The sequence below is a fragment of the Hibiscus syriacus genome, unplaced genomic scaffold (assembly GCF_006381635.1).
Source record: "Hibiscus syriacus cultivar Baekdansim isolate YM2019G1 unplaced genomic scaffold, ASM638163v2 tig00116959_pilon, whole genome shotgun sequence".
In the NCBI taxonomy this organism is placed as follows: domain Eukaryota; kingdom Viridiplantae; phylum Streptophyta; class Magnoliopsida; order Malvales; family Malvaceae; genus Hibiscus; species Hibiscus syriacus.
In genome coordinates, this window is record NW_024063485.1 from 219,540 (window position 1) to 232,991 (window position 13,452).

Sequence of the window (13,452 nt, forward strand, 5' to 3'; positions counted from 1 at the left end):
ATCATAGGTAGGAAAGATGTTGTATGATAAATGATGACAAAAAAATCCATAACTTGGATTTTGTTCAAGGTAAGGTGGATAATATGAATTTGGTTGGTAAGAATGAGAACCATGAGATGATTTACTAATTTCATTATCATTTGTAGCTGAACTATATGATGATGAACCTTCAAATGAATCATAAAAATGTTCTCTCACACTCCTATGAGTTCTATCATCATCATCTCTTCTATTTTGTGATGCATTTGTTCTATACAAACCTTAATTATCATCGTAAGGATACATGGACGTACCTTGATCTCCATGAAAAGTAGTAGAATAAATGTGTCCATGTTCTGGTTGGTACATACCTTCATGATCACCACTATGATCATCACAACCATCATCATCATCATCATAATTTGAAGTCGATAGTTGAATATTTTCCTCATTAGATGGAGTAGGTGAACTATTCATATCTTCACGTTGAATTTCTTCATCAGTTTCATTAAGTAACTCTTCAGGCAACAATGAGAAATTTTATTCATTATCAATTGTAGGATTCTCTCTTTCCTCAATCCATGCATTTAGTAGGTCATCTTCTTCAAAAATATTTACAAGATTAATCGGATTAAAACCCATTTTTATTTCTTGTGCACTTTTTCATTGCATGTGTCTTAGCTTCAACCTCATATTATAATGGACATAAACCAGTTTTTGAAGCTTTTTATGCTTGAGTCTATTTCTCTTCTTTATATGGATCAAACTAAAAGAACTCCAATTACGCTCACAATTTGAAGATGAAGTTGTTTGGCTCAAAACTTTGGCATCGATGCGTTGAAGTTGTGGTGCATAATTTCTATAATTAATCCACCATTCAGCTACAAAAAACATAAATATTAAGATATAATTCATAAAGTATTTATACAAATATCTTTATTATCTACAAAACTATAAAGGATAAATTCTTTTTGTTTACCAGGGTTAGTCTTCAAAATTGCAGCTTGAGCTAATGGTGTTCCAAAAGAATCCATTTTGTCTCGATATAGAAACAACTAAAAACTAAAAGAATTAGTAGTTTAAACATGATAATTTATGAGTTTTTTTTAACAATTTAAGTATATAAAATACATATATGGCTCATTACAAGAATTTGATCATTCAAGTTGGGTTTTATCCTCTGTATGACATTTCTAACTCCATTGATAGTTTCATGAATCACTTCAATTGTGGAATTGCCTCCGTATAGAAATTGTGGATTGAGAAAATATCCTACTTAAAAATTAGCATAATAGATATCTAAACAAGATATCACAATTTAAATTTAAAAGTCTTATAACGTACCAACAGAATGTAAATCATTATGAAGTTGTTTACTCCATCGTCTATCAATTATTTCCCAATATTTCTGGTAATATCGACAATCCCTTTTAATCGCCAATTTTGCTTTGTCAATGACTTCATAAATAAAACCCATAGTTGGTTTTTCATCACCATCACACATCCTTAATACTTTAACCAACGGTTCTTGGATCTTTAAGACATCATTCTTTTTTCCAAAATTGTGTGGAGTTAACGACTTCTATCATCTCTAATCCACATGATTTTCTTGCATGTGTGAACCTTTTCCATTATGAAGAAATCACCATTTCTTTAAGTGCTTGTTTGTTTCTAACAATGCTCTCCAAACTAATGAAGTTAGCAACAAATCTAGTGATCCCAGGACGTAAGAGTTCTATACCTTTGGTCTACCTTTTCATATAATCAATCATCCATGTATGATTTTATATAAAGGAAGTGATCTCTTTTGCCTGATCTAAGACACTTTTCAAACTTTTTTTGTTACCAATTTCTTCCGAAATAAGATCCAAGCAGTGTGTAGAACATGCTGACCAATACATGTGTCTTCTCTTTTGCATAAACAATTTACCACTAGCTTTGATTGCTGCTTCATTTTTTGTAACAATTTGAACAGTAAATTCTTCACCAATTTCATCCTCCATTTTGTCTATTATATCAAAATAATACTCAGCAGTACGAGAGCTAACACTGCTAGCATTAATTGATTATTTTAAAGATGGTACCTCTAGGACTATAAATCAAGAAATTGATTATATGTTGATTTCTAGTCCCTTTCCCCCCATCACTCATAATGGTCACACCTCTTTCTTCCTAGAAAAAAGGCTTAAGCCATTCACCCATTCTTGTATTTCTTTGTACTCTTCATCCAAATAAACTCCTGTTACCTCATAAGATGAAGGACCCCTAATTGAATTTCCAACTTCAGCTGCAACTTGAAGTACAAGCTGTAGAAATGGTGATTATGCAATTCTTGCTAGTAAAGCTTCATGCAATATTAACTTTGAAATTTCTTTCCCTATATTTTTTCTTGCATTTTTCAGAAAGCTTTCAAAGAGTGTTGGTTGCTTTGAACTCTTTGACTTTTCAAGAACATGATCCTTATTTGCTAATCTAGCTCCATGAGAGTCAAAATTACTCCACTGATGTTCCCTCCCACTTCTTCTTGAATCAACAGTATAGTCTCGAGTCTAAATAGTACTACCTCCCCCAGGTTCATAAACTGAATCTTGACAAGTTCTTGCTCTTCGGCGTTGTTTTTTTCCCATTCAATTTTGGATCTTATACTTTGTTGTCTTGCAATAGTTAACTTCTCGTCATCCGAATCACTATTATCATAGTTTCGATGATCTCCTAATCTTATCTTTCCTCCAATTCTTCTTCTCTTTTAATTCAAAGCTTTTTCATTATGATATTCCTTAAGTTGTTGAGCAATAATTTGTCCTAACTTCAGCCGAGACATTTTGACAAAGTGCTACATTTCCTTTTTTGCAGCCAAATGCTCTTGTAATCTTGTTATTACTCCTTTGATTATTTTGTCACATAATTTGCATCTGACATTATTATGATTGCCTTTAACATGTTCTCCCCACCTCCAACTGTAATCACTAATCATCACGACGAGCTTTACCTTATTTACTATTTTAATTTGGAATTTTTCTTATAGTTGCATATAATTAAATAAGCTAATAAAGTATTCAAAAATAAAATAATAACTATAAAACTTGAAACTAACAATAAAACAAATTAAAAAGTAAAATAAATATTTAGATAACAAAATATGAATGTAACTGACTATTAATTAAATATTTAAAATAATTCTTTCATAACAATCATATAACAATCCTAAATTCAACTTTTAAGATAAGTTTAATTTTTGAATTAAGTAATAAACATAATGATAAAATAACTTACTTGCAGAAAAACAAATCTGCTAGTCACTCCACCACATAGCACCTTTCTTACTAAGTACACTAACCGAAAGATCTTCAAAGAAAATCCTCCACCATAGAAACTGTTTCTTTGGTTGAACCCCAATGAACAAACTCTCTTAGAACAAAGATGAGAAGTACTCCCACAACTCAGTAAACATGAAACTCTATTGCAGTAGGAAGGTTTTGGACCCTAAGTCAATGAAATTGTGCTTATCAATTTTAGTACCCTCAATTATTTGCTTTAGTGCTCTGTCTCTTATACACACACAATTACCTTTTTCTGTCTCTTACACACATATATCAAAGAATATATTCATTTTTAAATTTTATTTATTTATTTATTTGCATTGGTCTGATCCTAAATTATGTAACCATATCGATCAATTATTTTCTTTTCTACGCCTCTGCCTCTACACGCACACACCATCACTTTTTTAATTTATCAAGGAATATATTCCTTTTTTTTATTTTATTTATAATATTATTTATTTATTTATTCTTTATATTATAGATTAGATAAAATTTTATAGTTTCATAGTAAATAGATAAAATACATATACTATTATAGGATTATAAAGTGAATTTATCTCTTATACAAAATTTATATAATAATAAATAAACATAAAATTATGATACTTAATGTTAATATACAAATTTAATTTAAAATTAATCATGTTAATTTTAGATATGAGAAAAATTCAATTTAAATTTACATTAATTTAATTTTAAAATAATGTTAATAAATAATTTAATTAATTCAAATTTAAGTAACTAATTTTAAACATAGCTATTACGATATTATTAATGATATATATTTATAATCTAATTTTAAGAATTAAATTAGAACAATTCATCTATGCAATTTTATATTTCATATAATTTAAAGTTTGTTGCGGCGTTGTGGCGCAATTTGTAGCATGTTGCGGTATTACGTAACGTTTTTTACCGCAACAATCGTGATGTAGTTCTATTATCGCGTTGCATCGATGTTGTGTCGTGGTAACCTTAAAAAATGTTACAATACAGGCATTACGCTACGTTGCGGCTGCAATTTAGTACTATGAGCTAGATGTTATATTGAAAAACTTTGCAACTCTTATGTCGAATTCATATAGGTGTTGGTCTGAAAGTACTCATCAATCTCTTCCTCAGTTCATGACCCCGACCATGACTAGTCGAGGAAGGCAAAGTGCAATGAAAGAGAGACAATGAACCAGAAGTTCAATTCATGTCCCAGGTTTTCAATCCATTAGCTTTTCGGACAATCATTTTTTATCAGTTTTACGATACTCAACAACGAGTTGCAACTCTTATGGGAAAGATAAAGCAATAAATGTTATTAGCATAAGATCACAATGCAATGATTGTGTCAACTCGCATGATAGATCAATTGGGGAAATGGGTTTGGTAGTTTCTCAGTTGAGTTGCCAAGTGCTGCTAGAAAGATTCATAGCCATTTGTATTCCAAAGCAGGGGAGAGAGTAAATAGGAAAAAAATTGTAATAATCAATCAGATCTAGGCCTAGTAGGAAAGTCAACTAGATTTTTTTGGTCTATTGGGGCAAGCGAGATATTTATTTAGCCCAATAGCGCACCCCAAAATTTATTTTGGGATCTACGACAATTTCTACAGTGCAGGGGAAACTCGTCACCTCTCTCTTGCAATTTTTTTTTGTCTCCAAGATTTGGTAGTCTATGCTGAAAAGAAAAAAAACTAAAAACTTAGTACATTAACATGAGGACGTAAATAAGACTAATCTTACAAACACCATAAATATTAAATAAAATCATTAACATAGCAGTATTGATTAAGAACTTTTAATCTTTGTAATCAGTAGACTCGTCAAAAGTAAGCTTAAGTTCTTCAATTCCCCATTCTTTTTGTTGTTGTCTTTCACGTACGAATTGGAACCATGCTTCTGGGTCTCCGTCATCTATGTTTTTTTCTTGGTCGTTTGTCTGAGTTGGTGAGATTTGAGGAGGAAGAAACATCCTTAATTGTACGAGCTAGGTTGAGATCATCAGACTCTACAAATAAATCGACATTAGACAAAGAGTGTAGAAATATATGTCAATCATGCCAGCAAGGTCTACATCATTGCTTAGATGAAATCTCATGCATGATACTGGAAATTTGTAATATATAGAAGATACTCTTCTATTACTTTCGAGTAGAAATTTTGCTTCTATATTGGACTTCAACTCGTGTAGTTGGATATTTTTTGGGAAACACATGGTTATAGATTTGTAATCGTAAAAAACGGTTGCACAAAGAGTTGACATGTTTGAAAAAAAACTCAAGCTTTGGAAGTGAAAGATTGAAGGTGTTATAGTTTTTTTTTTGTCTTCATTATCAGAGTTAAATGGCTTTCAACTCACACATATTAATAGTTATTGAAGATGATTAAATAATGACTGAAAATTTGGTGAAATGTTGCTTGAATTATGTATTCAATGTGCTCTGAAAAAGCCAACCGGAGCATTATTGCTACAATAAATGACCTCTGAAAAGTAGCTAAAACGGTGCATTATTGTTGTAATAAATGGCCTCTGGAAAATAGCTGAAATGGTGAATTATTGTTGTAATAAATGACCTATGAAAAATAGCTGAAATGATGAAGTATTGATGTAATAAATGACCTCTAAAAAGTAGTTGGAAAGGTGAATTGTTGTGGTAATAAATGGCCTCTAAAAAGCAACTGAAACGGTGCATTACTGTTGTAATAAATGACATCTGAAAAAGTAGTTGAAATGGTAAATTATTGTTGTAATAAATGACCTTTGAAAAGTATATGAAACAGTGAATTTTTTCCGTAATAAATGGCCTCTTAAAAGTAGTTGAAACAGTGCATTATTGTTGTAATAAATGACCTCTGAAAAGTAACTGAAACAATGAATTATTGCTTTAATAAATAGCATCTAAAAAGTAGTTGAAGCGGTGCATTATTTTTCTAATAAATGTCCTTTGAAAAGTAGCTTAAAAATAACTAAAAGATTGAAGATTGAGATGACATATCACTGGAAAGTTGTTGGATAGTAATTAATGAGGGTCATATTTGTTTTAAATTGGCTCACTTCTGATGAATTTTCACAATCTTTGTTATTTTACTGCAATTGTTTTGAACAAGCAAATATCAATCTCTCTTTGAAGATATGGTAAACAAGTTTTTCAGAGTAGTTCAACCAAATGGCCAAGTTGTTGAAACTGAAGATGGTGTTCAGCTCACGTCACGTAGGCCCGTGAACATGATGTTCCCAGAAAATATAACTCATGGTAAAATGAATAATAGAATCGAAAACAAAATCAGAGCCTTTATTTCAAGTTTGAGATATCGACACAACGTTTCAGAGACTCCGCTGAAATATGGAGAAATGATGCTCGATAATGACGACGATGTATCTATTATGGTTGGTCTTCATCAATCTTCTCGTAATCAGATTATTGAGATTATTGTTGAAACTACAGATGTTCCTACTTGCTCAAATGATGCATCAGTGACCGCATAAGCGGAAACATCAGAAGATGTAGATAACCTCGTCGGGCGATTCAGTGAAATCCTTGTTGATTTTAGCAATGATGATGAAATTTTTGTTCCGATTACAATGGACGATGACACACCAATAATCTACGAATCTGATATCTTCTGTTGGAAAGTATTGTTCGGGAGACATACTTCAGGTTTGGTTAAGTTTTGGCAGACAAAAGTGCCCAGGTAGAGGCAATTCTCAACGAAAATAGAAATTGGGCTCCAGATCTGGAGAAAGCAGTGACCAAAAATCAAACTCATGCAACATTATACCATGGATAACGCAGTTTTACAGCATTATGCATGTGAATGTAGACCCATACATTTAAGCTGATGATTGTTATAGCTTGTATACTATGTACAACATATACAGTTTCAGTTCAAGCACCTCCCAAATGATGTATATTAGCCACCTACTTTCTCTAAAGAATGGTTTCCCAATTCATAATTACGCATGAAGTTGAGGGGTCGGCTTGAATCTATTTGAGTTCATACTGATATGGATGACCCTCAAAGAGAACAAGGTCTGGCAAAGCCATGTGGCCACTACAAAGGTGAAGGCCACAATAGGAAGCATTGTCCACATCTCCCAAGATATCGAGCAGGCCGATAAATCCTTTGTAATCGTATTTGTACCAATTTTACAAATATCAATGATAATTTTTAAGTTTTTCCTAAGGTCAAAATCATACATTTATTTAAATATTTTTTCAACAAAATAAACATCTTTTCCTCTCAATTTTTACATTATTTTTCTTATTTTTCTTCTTATTCGTTTCCTCCTCCTCCCTCTTCAACTCCTTATGATGATCAAGGATAGAATTTATTGATTCTTTCACCCACTCCTCATATGAAGATGAGCTTGAATCCAAATCATCTGAAGAGTGATCCTATAAAAGAAGATCTTCCAAAAATTGCTTGAAATATTGCAACAATTGCTTATTTGCTTCTCCTATAACTCTATCAACTAACTCAACTCCTATTTATAGTTAAAATTTAAGGAAATGAACGTTGAAATTCCTCACCTTGAGGTGACGAGTTCCAACGACTATTTTTTAATCCACAATGGATATAAAATTAAATGCCTTAGTAATTGAACCTTCCATGTGAGTTTTGAGCTTAATGAGCATATCTTTTATTCTTGCTCTTTGTTTCAATTGATTGTGTCGAACTAATTGATTGCATTCTAGAACTTGTAACTCGATGTTTGTTGAGATTACACATTTTGATTATGATGATTTAATGTGATAGGGGGCATTAGGATTAAACCAATTTCTCTTCGCAAACAAAATGGGCTACTCTTTTATTTATTTTCCTCTTAGTGAACCATTTTGAGCCTCTTTTTCTTTGTTCACCACATTCTTAAACCCAAGCCGATTTTATTTTTCGCTCTTTTTGTTACCCTTTTTCAGGGAAAATGTGAGGTTATTCTGAAAAAACTGGAAAATTTGTTTGAAACAGTGCAAAATCTAACAAAACAGTCTAGGAAATTACACCGTTCGAATAGCAAAAAGATTACAGTGCAGTTTGGTTTGAACATTGCAGAAATTCAGTGCAAAAAAATTCAAATAGTGCAGTTTTGATTCGAATGAGCAGAAAACTTCAGTATAGAAAAAAAAAGAAAAATACAGTTTGGTTTGAGCAGAAAAAAATATAAACATTCGGGGGGAAAGAGAGTGAATAAAGATTTGTTGGATTTCTTGTTTCCCCTTTCTCATTTTTACTTCCCTTTGAATAATTCTTTGCAATAAATTTCTCGTTGTCTTGAATGTTTTAAAGTCCTCTTGATTATTTCATTATTTTCAGATTAAGTAGTGGAGATCATATTTAGTTACAAGCCTATGGTAATGTGTTGATTAATTTAGGCTTAAGCGATTCTTTCACCATAAACACTTGAGCGAGATGAGTGAACCAATGTGAGGAACTAAGTCTTGTAATCTTTGAGATTGATTGATGATTGAAATGCCATGTCTGATTTACACTTAATTGATTATGCCTTGCTTCATTGATCTTGAATTTCAACATTTACTTGTTTAAGTTTGCTTAGAAATCTTGGAAATTCTATGAAATAGGAGTTGGCAACTTAAGATATTTGGCATGATAATTGAGAAATGCTTGAGGACAAGTATTCAATAAGTGAGGGGGAATTTGATTAGTGCTTAAATTATGCATTATTTTGTTGATAATTAATCCTTGATTAGTTATTTTAAGTTGCTAATTTGGGCCTTATTATCATTTTCAATGCAGAACAGTAGATTCCAGAAATGTTGCTAAAACTGATGAAATTGTGCAATTTTTTATTTAATTTTAGTCATGATTGGATTAGTGAACATGACTTGGGGCATGACACGTATGAAGTGGCATCCAATCAGCATCTTCTAGAAGGTCCAGTCAATAGTTTGGTGTAATCAAAAGACTCAGCCTCCCATTCAAATTCAAATTAGGATTTATTTTTATTTTTAATTATCTTTTAGTTTGAATGTAATTTCTAGGGGTTTTGAGGACTATAAATACTCATTGGGGTAAACCTCTATTCATTATTCACAATTGACTCATTTAACTCGTGAATTCTCTTGTTTCTTTCTTTCTTTTCTTCTATAAAAGTTTTTCTTTTTCTTTCATTTTATTTTCCTTTCAAGTTTTACTTTATTTTCTTTTAAAAATTCTATGTATGATTTCTATCATACTTAGCTAAGTTTTCCATAGCCAAAGGCTAAAGCGATGACTCAATTTCTAACGTGAGAATTGAAAAATACCTCATACCCTTTGGGTTATATTTTCAGTTTTATGGAATCAAGGATTGGTAATCGACCATCCTTTTATAATTAGAAACACTTTTATTTGAAAAAAAAAAGCTCGTTGGATTAATTGTAGTTTCGATTAATAGTTGGGAGGAAGGATCAGCCTGTGACACATTTGACTTCCTGTGAACACACTTAGCGGCGGTCCGCTAAGGGAAATTGAAATCGGGTTAGATTCTCATTGAGATGGTACAATTCGAGTCAAGTTTTCCAAAACTTAAACGGAGTTGGTATTAACAAGTGATTATTGTTGTTAATCCAAATAAGGAGTGAGATCAAAAAATTGATTTTGGATGATCGGTTCGATTAAGAGAAAAATAAGTTATACGGGTTGGGCCCTGTAGACTGTAACCAATGTGAATATGAAGCTAAAATACTTCTCAATGATTAATTAAAATTGAGGCAAAGCTTAAGCATGTGGTTGATTTAATTACATTGAATTTTTATCTTTTAATTTCTTTAATTACTCTTTTTATTTTATTTAGATTAAAATCCTTTACTTTCTTTTATCGCTCATCAAACACCCTCCTTTTTACTTTATTTTTATTTGCAATTCATGCCTGATGAAGAATCAAGAGTAAATCTCATCAGCAATATCCTTATTCTCTATGGATCTACCCTTACTCTCACTACTCTACTTTATTTTTTTTCCTTTATTTGAGATTAAGGATAAATTCATTTTGACAATTAAAACGACACGTTGTGAAACCTCTACCATGGCTAGTCGAGAAAGGCAAAGTGTAACCAAAAGAGATATCGTTGGAAGAGCAAGAACCATGAGACCAAGAACCATAAGTTCAATGAATGTCCCAAGTTTTCAATCCCTTAACTTTTCGGAAAATTATTTCCGATCACTTTTACCACACTCAACAAAGAGTTACCGGCTCAAGGACACGAACGGACAAGCCATAGATAGTGCAAAATGCAATGACTCGGTCTTGCTTGAAGACAACTTCCATCAAGGTGGTCAAATCTTCTTATCCAAACTTAAGAATTGAATTATCAAGTTTAAATAGTTCAATGCACTGTTGATCTATTAAGTTTTAAAAAGTTGAATTCTTTTTATTTTCCAGATAAATTAGTAGGTTAACCATTAGTAAAGGTGTTATGCTACTGATGTCGAATCAGTTATAAAAACAAGATGAAATGATTCTCATAAAGGGAGAATGCAGAGATGGATCGAAGGAATGACTTGATATAGTCGTCTCTTCCTAAAATTTTAAAAGTTCATCCTTCTAACTTATAATCTTGCGTGCTTCTAACAATTTATGTATTTATGTGTTTATGTGGTAATGCATTAATTAAAGGTAAAACAAATGCAAACCAGTAGTTGAGTTTTCAATTTATGTGTTTATGTGGTAATGCATTAATTAAAGGTAAAACAAATGCAAACCAGCAGTTGAGTTTTCAGTTGCCGATACCAGTTAATATATGTTTTTATTTTTTCCAAGGGTAACAAACTTTTAAAGTTTCCGTACAAGGACCATTTTGTCTTACTTTCCAAACGCACTTATCTTTTTCAAAGCAACCCCAACCCGTACCCAAATCCCTATCTCCCCTGTAAACGTCGAACCAATGCGATTTGCCATTCCATGTTATTTGACAAAAAAACAAGGTACGACCGAAAATGTTTGGTTCAAATTGGAAATCATAGTGTTCATTGTAAGAAAGAACATGTACACCTAGATCGTCCTCCTTGGATTTGCAATGGATGGTCAGATTCTTCTTGTCTTCCAAATCGTTATAGATTATTACTTTCGTGTAGGGATCCCAAAAACTTCTAGCCGCAGCCAAAACCAGCGTTACAGACAGCAACCACATCCACCTGATCGTCCATGGACTCATGTTTTTCTTCTTCTTAATGCTCACCAAAAATACCATACAATCTTATAAATGAATTTTTCAAGTGAAACGGGCTGCTCTCATTCTTTCAACGCCTTGCAATTTATGTTAAATTGGAACCATTAAGATCAATTCAATTAAGTAATTAATTTTTATATTGTACGTTAAATTCGAATTTAGGTTACATTTGATTCATTGTAATTAAATAAAAGGTAGTGAATTCAGCGTTTTTCTTAAAAATGTAAGGGTTTGAATATTGATGTTTGAATCTCAATGATAGCAGGAATTGAATCAAGCTAACTCGAGGCGATTTTCCTTTATTTGTGATTCCTAAACTTTATTTCATTTCTCTTCTGATTTATTGTTTTTCTCAATTTTATTTTGAATTTATTTTTTAATTTTCTTTCTTCTCATCTAAATCACGCCTACCCCTTTTTTATTTTTTGTTTAATTATTGTTGTTGTATCTAACTCGAAATTAATTTGCGCAGAAATTTCATATTTTACCCTGTGTATCGACCCTCTTTTTATACTACATTTTATTTTTTTTGAAGATGATATTATTTTATTTTTGACAGGTAAAACAAAGTGAGAGTTAGTAGAACTCAAGACCAAACATTTCGAAAGAAGAAACAACAACACCAACAGAACAAGCAAATATCATATCTGGAATCTACATCCGAAAAGCCATCTCGGTCTCAATCCTATGAAGAATCTACTCCATGTGCCAAACCCACTGTTCCTAACGCAAATCTGACACCCGAGCCAGCACCAATGTCGAATCAGACGTCCAGAGAGTTAGCCGCAATGCCCATTGTGCAACAACCACTTTATATCGCCTTTCCCAACGGCGAGACTCCGTTTTAATTAAAGACGAGATTGATACATCTTCTTTCTACCTACAACAGTTATCCCAATGATAGTCCACATAAACATCTTGCCATATTCCATATGGTCTGTAGCAGTATGATGCCTCAGGGAGTTTCTGAGGATCAAATCAAATTACGGGCATTTTCTTTCTTCCTTAGCTGGAATGGCTAAGGAGTGATTATTTTATCTTCCACCTAATTCAATTACTACTTGGGCTGAATTATCTCGTGTTTTTCCTTGACAGATTTTTACCTGCGGCAAAAGCAAGTGAACTTAGGCAAAACATTTTGGGAATCCAACAAAGAAATGAAGAAACTCTCTATGATTACTGGGAGAGGTTTAAGAAATTATGTGCAAGTTGTCCGCAGCATGACCTTTCTGAGCAAACTATCATTCAATATCTTTATGAAGGGATGCTTCCGGTTGATAGAAAAATGGTGGACGCTGCTAGTGGTGGCACTCTCGTCAACATGACCCCAAAATCCGCGAGAACTCTAATTTCTACCATGACCCCATAAAAATCTTCCCTTGAAACGATTGTTGAGAAATTGACCTTAGGGCAAGAAAATTTTCAAACCCAAACACAAACCCGCTTTCAAGAGATTGAAAAACAAATAAGCCAATTAACTCAAACAGTTGGGCGCCTATAATCCCGAGGCCGATTGCCCTCTCAAATCGAAACAAACACGAGGGAAAACGTGAGCGCAATTACTTTACAGAGTGGTACCGTCATTTCACCTGAGCCGATGAAGGAATCTGAGAAAAGATCCGACAAGAACGAAGATGGCGCATCATCAAAGAAACAAGAAAAGAAATCTTTGCCTCCACCTATTTCAGGTAAAAACATTCATTCTTTTCTTTTTCATCTACTTACGAAACTCCACCGCCCTTTCCTGGTAGGCTTATGCGGTGTGATAGGAAAGAAGATGAGAAAGAAATTCTTGACATATTCAAGAAAGTGGAAATCAATATTCCTCTTCTTGAAGTGATTCGGAAGATTTGTTCACGAATCATAGGCAATTAATTGTGAACAAAAAGGTGAACCTTGGCGAGAACATTTCAGCTATCTTTCAAAAATGCCTCCCACCAAATATAAAGATCAAGGTATGTTCTCCATACTGTGCAAGATTGGAAACATTGG

At 32.6% G+C, this 13,452-nt stretch overlaps 1 non-coding gene across 1 annotated transcript; it reads right to left on the bottom strand.

Annotated features, from left to right (window-relative positions):
* Window positions 1-12,580: 12,580 nt before the first annotated feature.
* LOC120189859 lies at window positions 12,581-12,687 on the bottom strand. Its single transcript, XR_005522562.1, has one exon. It is a non-coding gene; the product is annotated as a small nucleolar RNA R71 (small nucleolar RNA).
* Window positions 12,688-13,452: the final 765 nt, after the last annotated feature.